Below are 19656 nucleotides of genomic sequence, written 5' to 3' on the forward strand. Positions count from 1 at the left end.
TTAATTGATTAGTTAGTAATTTTGTTTGTTTTTTCTTATAGTTTGTTGTGATGATTGTGGGATGTTGATAGACTGTATAAACACACACTCAAACATTTGAAAGCATTTTAAAGCCAACAGGAACCTTTTTACGATGCAAGTGTATGTATACGGAACAAACAATGGTGAAGGGTTCTGATTTTAAAACATAATTATTAAGAATGTATAGGGGCTTCCTAGGTGGCGCAGTGGTTAAGAATCCGCCTGCCAATGCAGAGGTCACGGGTTCGATCCCAGCTCCAGGAAGATCCCACATGCTGCGGAGCAACTAAGCCCTTGTGCCAAAAAAAAAAAAAAAAAATGAATGTATAGGTTGCTTATTTTGCAGGTTCATTATGCTTTTGATTGCTGTGTATGATTAGGGACTTCCCTTTGAGAATGTTAACTTTAATGTTCTAAAGTTAATGTCCAACTTCAAGTGAGTAATTTAGTCCTTTTTCCCTGGCAGCTATGAGTTCAGTTATAAATCCCCAACAGATGCTCATGCCTCATTTTTATTTCATAATTCAGAAGCTGAAAAACTAATTTGTCATGGCAGCTACTTGCTAAGTAAGAATTTTCCATCTTCTGGGTTTTTCCTTTTTTCTTGAATATGTGATCTTTGTTTTGAAGCTTTGGATCTCAGTTACTAGCTTTCATTTCAGCCATCATCAGGAACATTTGGAGGACCGAACTGGTTCTCTTTTCTCCTCTTCCTATTTCTCTGCCCTTTCTGATTGGATAGGGAAGTGAGAAGCAGCAGGGAAAGCTGAAATATTGAGTATTTTAGCTAGGATTTTAGGAAATGTATTGAGGAACAGTATCTAATTCTAACAGCAAAATAGAAAGTCAGCAATGCTGGGGGGGAAAAGGTGTGGGGAGGGATGATTAGTAACAGAATATTTATTTGAAGAAAAGAAGAGAAGAAAGGATTAAGGTTTTTGTTTGTTTGTTTGTTTTAAATCAGACGTCACCTGAGTAAAAATACAGTGAACTGAATGGTATCTTGTAAAGGGTGAGCAGGGCAACATGATTATTCTTCTGTCATTGTGACATCTGTGTAAGATGCATTGGCAGCTAGTCTTCCTGAGGGCAGAAGCTGGTTTCTCATTTGGTATGTCTCATAGTACAGTTACAGTAGGAACTCTATAAATCTCTGCCAAATTGATATGGATTTTTCCATAAAATAGGTGCATCAGATATGATTGTGTGTGTGTAATATAAATGTAGAGTCATTTTTCAAGGTTTTCATTAAAAACCCTTACAGAGTGTGACAGATGCAGAGATAGGGGATTCATATCCTCTTTAGAGGAGAACTTGCCCAGCTGCAGCAAGCATAGCTATATGGTCACCAAAATGCATCCCCCCTCAGCAGCTCGGGATCTGGCTCAGCTGCAGGGGCCCATCTTGAAGAATGAGGTCATGACTTTCCCCAGGCATCCTGCGTCTGGTGACTGTGTGAGGTGGGGGTATTTAAGCCTGGCCATTTCTGCCCAACGCAGGGCAAATCTGTTGCTCATTTTGGCCAAGGCTTTATTGGCCTGCCTCACACTTTCACATCCTTTATCGAATCCTTCTTCCTTTTCATTCCTTTCACTTAATAAACATATTTTATTCCTTTTACATAATAAGCCTACTGTAGCCCCAAACTCCACCTGGAGAACCCAACTGATGACATAGCATCATAAAGATTAATTTTAAAATGCAATTTAACCCTTTAATTTAATAGGGATCTGTTATCTTTTAGGGAAGTTACTGTTAAAAATGTGGGGTTCTGATTTACATATATAAGTATATCAGACATATACCAGACAATCAAAAGATTGTCAGAGTTCAGAGGGGAAAAAAATAACCTGGTATAGCAAGAAATTTTAGAAATTTAACTTTGGATGAGAAATAATTGAGTTCATAAAATTGTAGCATCCTTTGGAAGTTATTGAAACCTAGACAAAAGTTTCTTTTAAAGTTCAATGCAAATATATATGTATATGTATTTATTATTCTTACTATAGTAATAGTAAAAAAAAATGAGTATGATTTGCTTAATGTAGATGACTTTATTACTATTTTCTAGTATTTGGGTCCCAATCCTCACAGGAAGATTATACCTGCCTTCCCTGTTAAACTAGGGCATGGCCTTGTGGCTTGCTTTGGCCAATAAATTGTAAGCAAGAGTTATTTGTTATCACAGCATAACTTAGCTGACATATCCCAAATTACTTGGCATCCAACCACCCCAGAGAAAGCCAATGCTACTGTGTGTTTTCCTTTTTTGAAGACTTCTTTTATGATTCATACTCGCATGTTGCATGTGTGTATATGTTTATGTGTACACTGTACTTATATAGTACATATGCAGTTTTTTAACCTTTTTAAAAACTTACAGAAGTTAATGCTACCATTGTCCCAAATCAGTAAGTGTAGTTATGTACCAAAGTTTATCCACATTTTAAAATTCATGCACCCTTCGTATTAGTATCAAAATCATGTGCTTCAGACATATATATACTACCAACTGTAAAATAGTCAGTGGGAAGTTGTTGTATAACAAAGGGAGTCCAACTCGAGGATGGAAGATGCCTTAGAGGACTGGGGCAGGGAGGGTGGGGGGGACTCGAGGGGGGGAGTCAAGGAAGGGAGGGAATACGGGGATATGTATATAAAAACAGATGACTGAACCTGGTGTACCCCCCCAAAAAAAAAAAAATCATGTGCTTTTCTTTGATAGTTTAAATTTTGGATAAATTTAAAATTCTTAATAAAACAAATTTAAATAATGATTATTTTAAAATATTTTATTAAATATTTTTAAATTCTGGCTTTTTTTTTTTTTTTTTTTTTTTTTTTTGGCACCCGAGCTTAGTTGCTCCGCAGCATGTGGGATCTTCCTGGAGCTGGGATTGAACCTGTGACCTCTGCATTGGCAGGCGGATTCTTAACCACTGTGCCACCTAGGAAGCCCAGTTCTGGCTTTTTAACATTTAAAAACTACACGTTTTATCAATGAGGGCACTAAATCAGCTTGCTTACTACCACAAGATTTTGTATCATAGATAGGGTCAAGGGTCAAGTACAAATGTGGTCACCTTCTATGTCAAGAATGGTTTTTGCTATGTTTTTCTTGATAGAAATTATTACAACCAGCTTTATATGTTGATTATAATAATTACATGCTAGGCCTACTAATTTATTTTGAAGTAAATTTTGAAATATTTTGCCCAAAATTCTCCACTATGATTTTCTAAAATTTTTCTGGTAATTGATTTAAAATTTAAGCATCAATAGCTTCTATTAAATTTTGCTAGGACTGACTTTCAAGTGGTATTTTCTACCACAGCATCAGGAAAGCACTACCTGAATTCATCCCAGACAGGCTTGGTGAGATTTTATTCTTTCTCTTGAAATTTTTTTCAGTAACCTTTTTATGGCAAATTGCACTAAGTCAAGAAAATGAAAAGATATTTTTAGCTCTGATTCACTGAATTTATAAGTAGATTTTGGCATAGAAGTTTAAAACATATCATGAGGAGCAATAATGTTGGTCTTTACTTCTTGAAGTTTCAGAATTCACATTCAAAATATCAACTATATCTGCCAAATATGTCAAGCTCCTGGGAAAGTTATTATCTTGGCAAGTTTGCAAGTGTCTAATGATGGAGAAAAAAAATAAAGCAGTTCTTTTTCCAGAGTATTTTAAATTTCATACTCATGCATGGCAAGGAATTAAGCACATTTCTTTTGTACATAGATTGAGGAAAGCAAGTAGTGTAAGAAAAGAGAAAGAGTGATGATTTGATCTTTGGTAAAATTTTTTTGTTTATGTCAGATAAGTCAGAAATTTGACTTCTGACTGTAGATCCTAAAAAAAAAAAAAATAAGATACTTTGGAATTTCTACTTCATTTTAACTTTTGGCAATGCTCAGAATACAAGAATTCATGGGTCTTTTTTTAACGCCTCTGTGATCTGAGGACTTTTTATTCATTGCTGCTTCAAACAAAACTTTTACAATTTTTTGTGGACCCTTTACAATATGTCTTACTATTCTTCAATTTCTCATGCTTCAGAGTGTCAGACCCTGTAGGTAAAAACTTGCATTAAAAAAAAATAATGTTGGTGTGATCCTGTTACTCATAGAGTTTGAGGAAACCTAAACTACTTTTGCCCCTTTATGTACTATATTGAAATAATTTAATGAAAAAAATAGATCTTACCCAAACGTACTTATAACGTACTTATGCTTCAGGTGTGCCACAAGAATAGTGATATGAATTGTCTCTTTCATGATATAAACAAACATACATTTCATACACGTCACTGGTTGTCAGGACATTGCCTGAAAGCTTGGTCATTCTATATCCTTTTCATTCCCACCAGCCAGGGATTTAATTGAAGTTATAAATGAGCTTTCCATTTGTCGTATAAATTTATTTTTCAAACTGTTTCACCAGTTCAGGAGATTTTGATGTGTCCCATTTTGGAGTCTGTAGCACACAACTCTTGCTCCATAAATAATCAGATATTCATAACCATGCTTAAGAACTCTAAGGTGTTTTACATTGTAAAAACATAATAACGTTGCTTCTAATATATCCCTCTGTATTTCTTTCTGGCGGGGAGGGGGGGGGTACCACCTAAAATTGTCACTACTTGGTCAAATGATATGAACCAAGCTATAATTGTTTCATTTAAGTTAAGAGAGAGAGTGTTATTGTCATTCTTATTTCCCCCACAGTTATTGGTAAGCTCTTAAATTGTGAATACTGTTTATCCATCTTCATACATTTTGCAATACTTTATCCATTGTGAGTTTGAAAATATATTTTGAATATCAGTCGGTATGCCAAAAAGAAAGACAGGTTGACAAAGTTAACAAGTGATAATTGTTTAATATTTTCCTTGCGATTATTATTATTACTACAGATTGCTACAGAATTACTATTTTTAAAATTAAAAATAATATGTACCATGGTAAATCAACTATACTCCAGTAAACATTAGAAAGAAAATAACATGTACCTAAAGAGCATTACATTATAATTCAGAGTTTTCTGAAGTGCACATCTAGTATGATCAGTCCCTATGTGGGTGTTACTCTTACCCATTAGGACCCAGATTATAAAAAAGGTTCCCTCTATTCTATTTTGTAGCCAGAAAGTGTTATTCCAGGATAGCCACCTTTGATTCCTCTGTCTTCTCTCCCTCTCTTTCTTTCTCTTCTCTTCCGCTTTAGTTCTCTGTTCCTAATCTTTTCACTCATGTTGCTTTTACCATATAATTTCAGGATGTCTCGCATTTCTAGTAGGGCAGCTCCAGAGGGTGTTTTCAGAGTTAACATGGTCCTGAGAACTATTCCAGTTCTTTTTTTTTTTTTTTTCCAACTCATACTTTGACTCCAAAAAATTTTTTATGGCCCACTTTGTTAACCTCTTTTTTATTTTTCCCCCAAATTCTTGAGGTTTTTGGATGATAAGAGAATTCCATTCTTTATACCCATTGGCTTTTTATTTTTCCTTTTAAATGTGGCTTCAAAATAACATGAAAATCTTTTTAAAGTGGCTGTTTGACTGTTAAAATTTATTATATGGCTTAGGCTTGTGAATGGTGTGCCAGAGGGCATATAAACCATGCTGAGTAGCTCTTTCCTTCACTGTTTCAAGAGAGCACATTTTATACAGTCTCCTAATGCAGGAATAGCGTTTGGTTCTGTAGAGCACAATGCTCTTCTAGAAGGCTTCCCCCCATTTTTTGAAACTTCCCTTATCTATACTTTGAATTTATTTAATTTAAAAAAGGACTGTCATTTATACTGCCTAGAAGTGTTATGAATTGATATGGACATAGATAGCTATATGGATACAGATATGTGTTTGGTTTATGAATTAAGCCCCTACATTATTGAAACTACTTCAGACACTTGAACTACTGGAAAGTAAATGCCTGCATTCTTTTTATTGGAGAAAAATGGCTCATGACAGTCTTACTGCCGGGGTAGAGCTATACAATCTTTCTACCCATAGTGTCATTGCCAGAAGCCAAGTAGTAAGTTTTTTGTTTTAATGAAAAAGATCTTTCAGATTGCTGGTTTTACATGATGGGAATGTGGTTGGCAATATGCTTCCTATTCCAGTCACCAGCCCCAGGCTGCCCATGCATTTTGGATTCAGAAGTGACAGCTGAAACCAATTAGGCAGAATTATGGGATCACTAAGTCATATATAGGTTTATTATGTCCAAAAAGGAAAAAAATACATTGTATGATTAAAAAAAGACTAATTTAATTAGGAATAAGCTGAGGCAGTGTGATTACTGTGGGAGGATTTTTATGTAGTATTAACTAATGTGTGTGTTAACTATCCTTGCCCTCCCCTGGAAGTATGTGTGTGGTTTACTGGTAGAATTTCAAACATTTCCTAAGTGGAGTAAAAACAGGTGAACATAAAATAACCCAGAAATAGGCTTTGGAATATGTAAAATAAGTCTTTGCAGGAACAGTGGAATATTTGAGAATATTCCATTTAAGAACATATTTTTGGGTGTGTTGAAATAGATTTCTCTGTTTTCATACCATGTCCTGTGATGCAACTTAAGGCACAGTAATCATAATTAGAGTTTTTAGTTTTGAGGGAAGAGATAGTACTTTTGTACTTGTTCATGAATGTCTTGTTTTTGTCATTAAAGATAAGGGATTTCAGTGCATTTGCAAAAAGCCTAAATAACATTTAATGGAATACTTACGAACTTTTATTTTTTAACCACTGTTTTAAAAGTGGGTCCCTTTGGTACATAGCGGGTACAAACCTTCTGTACAAAGCGTCTTGAATGGCTGTGATTTTGTTTTAAAGGGAAAGTTGATTAATGTTTCTTTTCATTTTTTCTCACTAATGAATACTGCTCATGTATTGAAACACGACATTAAAATTTTATTAATTATGAGTTGGGAATAAATAGATGAGTACTATAGAGCTTAATGAAAAAAATGCAATTTCAAGGTCGGTTTAAACCTGTGGACTTCATATAAGAGCAGTTAGAAACTAACTGCTCAGTAATTTGATGTATTAATTCTTACAGCAATGTAGGCTGATTAAAACAGATTATAGCCAGAGGAAAATGGCATTGATTGCTGTAGAAGAAAGGAGGGCTCAACTTCTATAAGTTTTTTTCAATTGCCTGTAGCAGCAGCTATTCCCTAGTGAGTCACATGATTTTAATGAGCTACAGGTGAAATAGATTAAAAACTAAAACGATAGTGAGTTCTACCAAAACGTGTAACTATTCTTAAAGTGTGGTTTTAGTTGGAGTGCATGTGATGTGTCCCAGACATGGGACAATGGTGGTAAAGGTGACATTAGCCAGTAGTAGAGTAAGCATCACAAGTGAGCATCTGTCACACTTGCTGCCTTGGGTACACCAACAGTTACCATTGTTGCCATTAATTTTGGGACCCTGTGCAGTACCATGGAAGAGTGGAAATAATTGCTCTTGTCCTTTAGATGTTTGTAGGTTTCTTGCTTTGCTCTCTTACCAGTCAGAGTACTATTTAAAGGTTTGTTGTTTGTTTTTTTTTTTTATAACGGGTCACTTACCCATTATAAGAAAGAGATTGGAGTGTAATCAAACTGAGATGAGGACCAGGGATCTCCTTGAACAATCAAATTCAGTCCAGAAAAGGAGGGCTCTATAATTTTATGCTTCCAAGTTGTACATGTTATCAACTAATTCTTAACATATCCCATCTTTTTTTTCAATTGCATGTTTTCACTTTGTTTTTTTTGTTTTGTAAATCATTTTCATTAAATCCAAAATAAAAGTATAGCTGAACCTTGGTATTTAAATGTAAAATAAACCTATTCCTTAAGAAGACGGAAATTCAGAATTAGTTTTATTATCTTCTGGAATTTTTCCCTATTCTTACTCTTGTGAAGCACTTTTTTTTAATATAATAAAAATTATACTAAGCCTGAATATACTGACTCTTCTCTTGCTGTCTAAATGGAAAACTAAATGAAAAAAAGTAAAAAATGTGGAGGCTGTGTGTAATATAACTTTAAAGCGAGGATTTCTGTTGGTTATCCCCATGGAAAGACATCCTTATTTTTAGCCTAGATGCTAAAAATAGGCCTGTGCTATTTTCCATGTCATATTTTGGCAGTGCTTCTGAAAAACAGCAAAATTAGCTGACAAATATTGTAGACACCAAGCTTAACATAAGAGAATGGAAAAAAAATACATGTTTTGGGGAAGGGGCTCTATTTAGATTCCTGCTTAAGAAATAAAGTCCAGCCTAAAAGCCAATGCTAATACAAAAGCATAATTTCTCTGAGGAACTTGGTATCTTTTGAGTAAGAGGTCTGATCATTTGAAGGGCCAGCAATTGGAAAACCTCACTTCATGGATAATACATTGATTAAAAAGAAACATAGAGAAAAAGATGGCGGCGAAGTAGAGAGACGTGGAGTGCATCCCTCTCCACAGATGCATTGGGAATGCACGGAAGGACACAGTCATTCCCACAGAGAGCCAGCTGAACACCAGCAGACGGCCTCGGACACCGGAAAGGGCTGCGGAGAGCCTGACATAGCCGGTAGGGAGGCATCTACGAGGGCTCAAGGAGGGTGAAGCGGCGGAGCTGTGGCAGACGGGAGGGAGTGAGAAACATACAGAGGGTCCGCAGCGCAGCTCAGCGTTCCCGGACCGAGACATCGATCCGTGGCTGAACGGAGGGTCCAGGAGCGGGAGCGTGGGAACCGGAGAGCTGGTTCGGGGGAGAAACATTGTTGCCGGTAGGGTGGCGGACCGAGAGGACAGGAGGGAGGAGGTCCATGGAGAGGAGTGCCGATCCCTGAGAGCTGCCCGGCCATGATGGCGGCTGGAGGCTGCAGGCTCCCGGGCGGGGAGGAGGAGCCGCGCGCATAGCCTCTCTCTCTCTTTCTGCGCCTCTGCAACAGGCAGCGGAGAGACGCCCTGCGGGGCCACATAAGGCGCTCAGGGATAACAAGCACCCTCAGGCGCTCGGGCGGGGCTAGATTAAAACTCCTTGCAACGCCAGCAGCAGGGAGGCTGCCGAGAGAAAAAAAAAAAAAAAAAACCAGCATCAAAAAGAAAAAACCCCGAGAGAGGCCCAACTCTAAGACTTTCTGTGTACGCCTGAGCCACCAGCGCCCTCTGCAACAGGCACCTCCAAGCCTGACTGAAGCAACAGTGCGCCACTGCTCACTCCCTCCCAGGAGAAGGAGCCACTATTGCACCCTCTCCCTCCCCACACACCGAGGCTTACAGACGAACAATAAAGGAACCTCTGCTGGTCACAGAATAACGCAAAAAAAAAAAAAACCCAAGGCAAGGAAAAGGACACTTACAGCTGAGACGCTAAGGAAACAGAAATAGTAGTATCAATACCTATTGAACTGGTCCATTCGGGGATCAGTTCTGGATTTTTTTTTTTTTTTTTTTTTCCCATTCTCTTTTTTTTTTTTTTTTTTTTTTTGATTTATTAAATACGATCTTAGCCCTAAGGGATCTACAAGTTTTACAACATAATTTTATAAGGATATTTTTTACTCTTTTTTTTTTTTTTTTTTTTTTTTTTTTGCCTTTTAGAATACTTCTATATCTAGCTAAGTTTTTGGTAGTACGGACAAAATATCTTTCATACTTTCCTTTCATCCCTATCTTTTATACACTTCTATTCCTTTCTTTTTCTTTGCATATTTCCAACCACATTACGCTCTTCTGTTCCCCTTTCTTCCAGCCATTTTAAGTGTATTTTATCTTAACATACTTATAAGCAACACTATCGGTCTGCTCAGACTCCTTGCTCTATTCTCCAGATGATGCACTGCCTTGGTATTAATATTAGGCTTTTGTCTTTATCTTAGTTCTTAGTACAGTTGTCTAATTACATTCTGAGAATCTCCATTCTCTCTGGTGGTACTCCAGCTCATTTCTATATTTGATCCTAGCTTACAAAATCTCCCTGGATTGATGTTTGTATGTGTAGGGTGTTATTTGTTGTTTGTTTGCTTTTGCTTTTGTCTCTGATTTGTTCTGTTTCAGTTGTCAATTTCTGCTGGGTTTCTCTCTGAATATCTGATAGCACACTGGGGTTCTGTCAGGTCTTTCTAGAGCCTTATGTCCTAACGGATTCAATAATTGTGTGTCTTATACATGTATGTGTTTCCTAGACTGAATATTCGTCTAATCCAATACTTGGACATTAGTCTGAGGCTTGGACAGTCTTCTATAAACACCTCTATCACCAGGACAAACAACCCCAAAAGCTTGGACAACCATGAGGAAACAAAGAAACACCATGCAGGCAAAGGAGCAGGAAAAAAACCCACAAGACCAAATAAATGAGGAGGAAATAGGAAAAATGCCTGAAAAAGAATTTAGAGTAATGATAGTAAAAATGATACAAAATCTCGATAACAAATTAGAGAAAGTACAAGAAACAGTTCATAAGAACTCAGAAAAACAAACAGCAATGGATAACAAAATAACTGAAATTAAAAATACTCTAGATGCTCTAACCAGCAGAATGACTGAGGCAGAAGAACGAATAAGTGAGTTGGAAGATAGAATGGAAGAAATAAACGCCACAGAGCAGGAAAAAGATAAAAAAATAAAAAGACTAGAAGACAGCCTCAGAGACCTCAGTGATAACCTTAAACGTACCAACATTCGAATTATAGGCATCCCAGAAGAAGAAGAAAACAAGAAAGGGTCTGTGAAAATATTTGAAGAGGTTCTAGTGGAAAACTTCCCCAACATGGGAAAGGAAATAATGAACCAAGTCCAAGAAGCACAGAGAGTCCCATACAGAATAAACCCAAGGAGAAATACACCAAGACACATATTAATCAAACTAACAACAATTCAACACAAAGAAAAAATATTAAAAGCAGCAAGAGAAAAGCAACAAACAACATATAAGGGAAAACCCATCAGGATAACAGCTGACCTTTCTACAGAAACTCTGCAGGCCAGAAGGGAATGGCAGGATATACTGAAAGTCCTGAAAGAGAGAAACCTACAGCCAAGAATACTTTACCCAGCAAGAATCTCATTCAGATTTGAGGGAGAAATCAAAAGCTTTCCAGACAAGCAAAAGTTAAGAGAATTCAGCACCACCAAACCAGCCTTACAACAAGTGCTAAAGGAACTTCTCTAAGTAGGAAACACAAGAAAAGGAAAACACCTACAAATACAAACCCAAAACAATTCAGAAAATGGTAATTGGAACACACATGTCAATAATCACTTTAAATGTCAATGGATTAAATGCTCCAACCAAAAGACACAGACTGGCTGAATGGATACAAAAACAAGACCCTTCTATATGCTGCCTACAAGAAACCCACTTCAGACCAAGGGATACATATAGACTGAAAGTCAAGGGATGGAAAAAGATATTCCATGCAAATGGAAGTCAGAAGAAAGCTGGAGTAGCAATACTCATATCAGACAAATTAGACTTGAAAGTAAAGACTATTAAAAGAGACAAGGAAGGGCACTACATAATGATCAAGGGATCCATCCAAGAAGAACATATCACAATGGTAAATATCTATGCCCCCAATATAGGAGCACCTCAATACATAAGGCAAATGCTAACAGCTATAAAAGGGGACATCGACAGTAACACAATTATAGTGGGAGACTTGAACACCCCACTTCCATCAATGGACAGATCATCCAAACAGAAAATAAATAAAGACACACAAGCTTTAAATGACACATTAGACCATCTCGACTTAATTGATATTTATAGGACATTCCATCCAAAAACGACAGACTACACTTTCTTCTCAAGTGCACATGGAACATTTTCCAGGATAGATCACATCTTGGGTCACAAATCAAACCTCAGCAAATTCAAGAAAATTGAAATCATATCAAGCATCTTCTCAGACCACAATGCCATGAGACTAGATATCAATTACAGGAAAAAAACTGCAAAAAATACAAACACATGGAGGCTAAACAATTCACTCTTAAACAACCAAGGAATCACTACAGAAATCAAAGAGGAAATCAAAAAGTATCTAGAAACAAATGACAACGAAAACACAACAACCCAAAACCTATGGGACGCAGCAAAAGCAGTTCTAAGAGGGAAGTTTATAGCAATACAGTCCTACCTTAAGAAACAAGAAAATGATCGAATAAACAACCTAACCTTACAGCTCAAACAACTAGAGAAAGAAGAACAAAGAAACCCCAAAGTGAGCAGAAGGAAAGAAATCGTAAAGATCAGAGCAGAAATAAATGAAAAAGAAAGGAAAGAAACCATAAGAAAAATAAATAAAACTAAAAGCTGGTTCTTTGAGAAGATTAACAAAATTGATAAACCATTAGCCAGACTCATCAAGAAAAAAAGGGAGAAGATGCAAATCAACAGAATTAGAAATGAAAAAGGAGAAGTCACAACGGACACCTCAGAAATACAAAACATCATGAGAGACTACTACAAGCAACTCTATGCCAATCAATTGGATAACCTGGAAGAAATGGATACATTCTTAGAAAAATACAATCTTCCAAGACTGAACCAGGAAGAAATAGAAACCATGAACAGACCAATCACAAGTACAGAAATTGAGGCAGTGATTAAAAATCTCCCAACACACAAAAGCCCAGGACCAGATGGATTCACAGGCGAATTCTATCAAACATTTCGAGAAGAGTTAACACCTATCCTTCTCAAACTCTTCCAAAATATTGCAGAAGGCGGAGCACTCCCAAACTCATTCTATGAGGCTACCATCACCCTGATACCAAAACCAGGCAAAGATGTCACAAAAAAAGAAAACTACAGACCAATATCACTGATGAATATAGATGCAAAAATCCTCAACAAAATACTAGCTAACAGACTGCAACAGCACATTAAAAAAATCATACACCACGATCAAGTGGGGTTTATCCCTGGGATGCAAGGATTCTTCAATATACGCAAATCAATCAACGTGATACATCATATCAACAAATTGAAGGATAAAAACCATATGATCATTTCAATAGATGCAGAAAAAGCTTTTGACAAAGTTCAACATCCATTTATGATCAAAGCTCTCCAGAAAATGGGCATAGAAGGAAATTACCTCCACATCATAAAAGCCATATATGACAAACCAAAAGCCAACATTGTTCTCAATGGAGAAAAACTGGAAGAATTCCCTCTAAGAACAGGAACAAGACAAGGGTGTCCACTCTCACCACTGTTATTCAACATAGTTTTGGAAGTTTTAGCCACAGCAATCAGAGAAGAAAAAGAAATTAAAGGAATCCAAATTGGAAAAGAAGAAGTAAAATTATCACTCTTTGCAGATGACATGATACTATATATAGAAAACCCTAAAGACTCTACCAGAAAACTGCTAGCACTCATTGATGAGTTTAGTAAAGTAGCAGGATACAAAATTAATGCACAGAAATCTCTTGCATTCCTATACACTAACAACGGAAGAGCAGAAAGAGAAATTAAGGAAACTCTCCCATTCACCATTGCAACCAAAAGAATCAAATACCTAGGAATAAACCTGCCTAAGGAGGCAAAAGATCTGTATGCAGAAAACTTTAAGACATTGATGAAAGAAATCAAAGATGACATAAACAGATGGAGGGATATACCATGTTCCTGGATTGGAAGAATCAACATCGTGAAAATGACTGTACTACCCAAAGCAATTTACAGATTCAATGCAATCCCGATCAGATTGCCAATGGCATTTTTCACAGAACTAGAGCAAGAAATCTTACGATTTGTATGGAAACGCAAAAGACCCCGAATAGCCAAAGCAATCTTGAGAAGGAAAAATGGAGTTGGTGGAATCAGGCTTCCTGACTTCAAACTATACTACAAGGCCATAGTGATCAAGACAGTATGGTACTGGCACAAAAATAGAAAGGAAGATCAATGGAACAGAATAGAGAACTCAGAAGTAAGCCCAAACACATATGGGCACCTTATCTTTGACAAAGGAGGCACGAGTATACAATGGAAAAAAGACAGCCTCTTCAATAAGTGGTGCTGGGAAAATTGGACAGCAACATGGAAAAGAATGAAATTAGAACACTTCCTAACACCATACACAAAAATCAACTCCAAATGGATTAAAGACCTACATATAAGGCCAGACACTATCAAACTCCTAGAGGAAAACATAGGCAGAACACTCTTTGACATACATCAAAGCAACATCCTTTTGGACCCACCTCCTAGAATCATGGAAATAAAATCAAGAATAAACGAATGGGACCTCATGAAACTTAAAAGCTTTTGCACAGCAAAGGAAACCATAAACAAGACTAAAAGGCAACCTTCAGAATGGGAAAAAATAATTGCCTATGAAACAACGGACAAAGGATTAACCTCCAAAATATACAAGCAGCTCATGCAGCTTCATACCAAAAAAGCAAATAACCCAATCCACAAATGGGCAGAAGACCTAAATAGACATTTCTCCAAAGAAGACATACAGATGGCCAACAAACACATGAAAAGATGCTCAACATCACTCATCATCAGAGAAATGCAAGTCAAAGCCACAATGAGGTATCACCTCACACCAATCAGAATGGCCATCATCACAAAGTCTGGAAACAACAAATGTTGGAGAGGGTGTGGAGAAAAGGGAACTCTCCTGCACTGTTGGTGGGACTGTAAGTTGGTACAGCCACTATGGAAAACAATTTGGAGGTTCCTTCAAAAACTACAAATAGAACTACCATATGATCCAGTAATCCCACTCCTGGGCATATACCCAAAGAAAACCATAATCCCAAAAGAAACTTGTACCATAATGTTTATTGCAGCACTCTTTACAATAGCCAGGACATGGAAGCAACCTAAATGCCCATCAACAAATGAATGGATACAGAAGATGTGGCATATATATACAATGGAATATTACTCAGCTCTAAAAAGGGATGAGATGGAGCTATATGTAATGAGGTGGATAGAACTACAATCTGTCATACAGAGTGAAGTAAGTCAGAAAGAGAAAGACAAATATTGCATGCTAACTCACATATACGGAATCTAAAAATGGTACTGATGAACTCAGTGACAAGAACAGGGAAGCAGATACAGGGAATGGACTGGAGAACTCGAGGTATGGGAGGGGGCGGGGGGTGAAGGGGAAACTGAGAAGAAGCGGGAGAGTAGTACAGACATATATATACTACCAACTGTAAAATAGTCAGTGGGAAGTTGTTGTATAACAAAGGGAGTCCACCTCGAGGATGGAAGATGCCTTAGAGGACCGGGGCAGGGAGGGTGGGGGGGAATCGAGGTGGGGGCGTCAAGGAAGGGAGGGAATATGGGGATATGTGTATAAAAACAGATGATTGAACCTGGTGTACCCCCCAAAAAAATAAAATAAAAAAAAAAAAAAAAGAAACATAAGTGCATACTAAATGATGAAGCCTATTTAATAATTGACTTATACTTGTTTCTGCCCTGGAATATGGGTGAACTTTCACATCCAAGAGCTTGTCTCAGTCAGTGGTCTTCAGAGAGCCTTTTTACCAGTGGCTTTCAGTGGAGGGATATTGCTTCTTTTCCCTGACCCAAAGTCAATTTCAAAAAGAGTAAAGAATGGAGAGTGGAAAATATGAAAAGGTGAATGTCATAGTCCAGCTGGTTTCTCATCTTCTTCTTTGGCTGGACTTTCTTTCCTGGTATTCTTTTGAAGGGCTGTTCTCCACTCAGGCCTGTTTTGAAATTGTCATCATATTTATAATTTATCTCTGTAGTTTCCTTTCATGTCTTTCTATTTAAGTCTCCTGACTGTGTACTGTTAGTCATGTAGTTCTCAGGTTTACATATGATTGAAATTAACTGACTCTATGTGTGAAAGTGCTTATGAGTAAAAAGTCTTTTAGATATTTTGTGGTCTTTCTATATCCTGCCTTTTTACAAAGAAAGATCTCTCTCCTGCCTTCTGAATTGATCCAGCCACAGAGTAGTGAAATCAATGTGGAGAAAACCAAACTGTAAATGTGGCTCCTTTACTGAAAATGTTTATGTTCAGCGTGTTATGGTTTCAGATACGTTCTTCAAATTCCTATCCATTGAAACACTCCTGCACCTATGTAAATTCTCAAATAAATGCTATTTGATGGGTAATCATCACTGAGGAAGGAGGAACCTGGTTTTGAAAGAAATGCATGGGATTGAACCTTTACAGCCTTTTTCTGCTCTCACTTTTCTGCTTGGTCTGCAGATCTAGCCACACTTGATAGCTTCATTTAAAACCATGCACTCCATGGAAGATTGATGAAGTGTTCTTAGGCATTCAGGTATAAACCTGTCAGACATAAGTGCTTCTAAAGGCATTGCCCAGAAGAACAGCAGCGGTAATAGAGTGAATAAGAGGGAGGTGTAGGGAGATGAAGTGAGGCGTAACAGTGAAGGAAGGAAGAGATGTTAGCCAAGAGCCAAGACAGGGATTGGAAGGAGAAGAGTGACTGGGTATGATCTGTAGTCACCAGGCACCTAGTCTAAAGATACTCCTTCTAGTGTTAGCACAAGAAATAGCCATAGATCAAGCCAGATGGATCTGAGATTACCTGTGTCTCATTAGTGGACAGTGATCTATTGGGCATGTGATGTAGGGGCCTTCTATTCAGAACTTGTATGTGTAGGATGACTTTTTAAAAATGGAATAACAGCATTATTGTTAAGTGTAGTTCTGTATTTCTGGACCAATGCAAATCATAAGGGTCACATAATCCAATGAGTTGAACTAAGGAAAAAGATGTAATGAAATTTGTAATTTAGGCACATCTAATGCAGTTCCCGGCGTAGTATTATATATTAAAAAAGAGAGAGGGAAAAGAAACAGTTTTTAATGCAGATAAAACAGAAGTTTGCCAGGGTACGAAATAAGACCTCGTACTACCTCTTATCTCTTCCTCCATTTGAGAGTGTCCAGATTCTTTTCCCTAATCACCCAGAGCAATTTGAGATTAGTGGTGTACGTGCTAGAAGCAGTCTCAGAGCTGTGGAGTGTGAATGAGAATGTCTGGGCATGCGGACAGGAAGAATACATATGTAAGGATGCAGTGTTACTCCGAGGAGTTCCAGTTTTCTGACTGTATTTATCATGCTATTTTTAATTGCAATCCTCCCAAATGTCCCTTCTTACTCTAAACACACTACAGAAAATCGTCATTGCCATCACCCCTAGCATCTGCCACGTGCTGGGCAGTGTAGTAAAACCATAATGGGTATTTATTTATTAATTTTCACAGTATCCATATGAGACAGGTGTACTAGGATTATCCCCATTACATGGATGAAGATACTGATACACAGAGGTTCTGTAACCTGCTGAAGGCTACATAGCTAGTGACAGCCCTGTGTGTATGCGTGCATACATTTCCATGCCATACGGCTAAGGGAATATGAATTTTAAATTTTTAAAGGTTTGGGGAAAATCTTTATCAATTTTCCCAAGATTTCTGGAGAAGCCGCCTTCTTGTAATTCATGTTGCAGTATCATAGGGCATGCATATATGCGCAGAAGCATATGATGTGTACCGTGAGGGACAGGAACTTTTTCCCCCATTCCTGATACGTTTCCTTCCTCATAGCTTAGTGGGGTTTTTTGTTTGTTTACTTTTAAACAAAAAGCTTGAATACTTTATTCTTGCAAAAAAATTACAGTAATTCACAAGTATGTAAAAATACACAGTGTAAGCTTTATGAGAGCAGAGACTTTGTCTTATTTATTTATGCACAAATGGCATTTAATACGTATGTCAAGTGTGAAATACAATGAGAGTTCTGTCCCCAGCACCATTCCACTTCTTTAAGCATGTGTAGCATAAGTGCACTGGGCACAAATTAAACATGCTTTTAAACTGTGTTACTCATATCCTTTATAGCCCTCTTTTTATTTTTTAATTTTTTGTCAATTCCATTTGTTGATTTTTGAAAGGAAGCTAAACCTTCAAGATTTTGTGAAATTTTCACTTTCTTTTATTTTGATCAATATTTGCTTTATAGTGATACGCCATGTTGCTAGGTGAATAGGTGTTTAATACATTTTCCCTGAATTCTATTGTGTCTAATATATACATCGATACGCTGATTTTTTGCTTTTTTATTGATATTTACCAGTATAAATATCATAAAATACAAATAACAAATGTGTAACATATAATATGATATATTATTTCTTTATTTTCAGGCTTTCTGTTATTTTTTCTTGTTTATTATATTTCGCTTGTATCTGGGAAAGAGTGTGAGTTTGATTTTGTTTTGTAAACTGAAAATTATTTACATTTCAAAAGGAATTTCAACATGTGAATATATAATTATTGTTGTGGTTCCATGTACTTTCTACTTACCACTTTATTTGTTGTGTGTGAAGCAATAAGCAACTTACAGTTCTTCCCTTCATGGATCTTATTGTATAATGGGCAGTATCTTAATTAATACTTTATTTTTATGTATCATGTTATAGATTAAACTTTTATATAGTCAGGAAGAACTCCATGGAACCCATTATAATTATATTTTAGGCTCATTTTTAATGAGCTATACTATATGTAAAACTGTTTCAACCTTTATTTATTTAGTTCTTCTTCTCTGTCATTACCTGGACCAGAGAAACAATAATTTTGGAATAAAATATAGTTTCTGTCCTCATGGAGTTTGACTTTCATTTGGAAGCTAAACACCTTGGGTGGTGCAAGATAAAGGCAATATTGTCTCAGAATATATCTAAGAGCATTTCTTCTGTCCTGTTTTCCTTCCCTTTGTTCTAACATTGGCTAAGCTCTTTCATTCTCTATTCAGGTCTTACTTGAAGTAACGCTTACTGGAGGCCTTTCTGCAATCTTTAGACCATATTAAGTTTCCCTCACTGTGTCCTCAAACATTACCCAGTACTGTTCTTAATATACAACATATTTTACTGTTACTGACATGCCTGGTTTTTCCCACCTGCATCTATTTCATTGAATTCTGTGTCCTTAGTGATTAGTGTAGTGCCTGGAAGATAATAAACGCTCAAGAAATACATGATAAACAATGAATGAATGCTAAATTTTGCTCTGTATCCTCAGCAGTTACCACCTGGCATGGAATGAAAACTCAGTAAAGGAATCTGAACTGTTGTCATCATGGCTGCAGCCATGGTACAGGTTCTTGAATGTATCAAAAGCTTATAACTCCTCAGTAATTGAAACCTCCTCAGTAATTGAAACGGGGCACAAGTAATCACGATCACTGGCTTTTACAGAATGATTGAATGTTTCAGTGTCACAAATCGTATCCTCCAATAAGATTAGAAAAATTTATACAACAACTCTACATGTTTCTTTCAAAGTTTTATGTAGCTCATAATATAAACAGAAAAAGTTTTTAAAAATATATAATTGTGTGCAAATTGAGCTTGGGATATTTGAAAGAATAACAGCATAAGTTGCTATCTAGGGATGTTCCTTTTAAATTACTTCTGGATGTATTTGTCTTAATTTATAATTTTGAAAGTATTTTTATTGATTTATGTAGTAAATATAAAGTTTTATAAAGTAAATATTTTCTCAAATATATTCAGAAGTTCTGAGAATCTGAAAATTACTTTTAGTGAATATAGTTATGAAAATTTAAATAAATCCA

At 36.7% G+C, this 19656-nt stretch overlaps 1 protein-coding gene across 1 annotated transcript in view; it reads left to right on the top strand.

Annotated features, from left to right (window-relative positions):
- The window catches only part of CDK14 (cyclin dependent kinase 14), a 534565-nt gene that overhangs the window by 238777 nt on the left and 276132 nt on the right, over window positions 1-19656 (top strand). The gene's annotated exons all lie outside the window — the stretch shown is intronic.

Source organism: Hippopotamus amphibius, chromosome 4 (assembly GCF_030028045.1).
Source record: "Hippopotamus amphibius kiboko isolate mHipAmp2 chromosome 4, mHipAmp2.hap2, whole genome shotgun sequence".
Lineage (NCBI taxonomy): Eukaryota > Metazoa > Chordata > Mammalia > Artiodactyla > Hippopotamidae > Hippopotamus > Hippopotamus amphibius.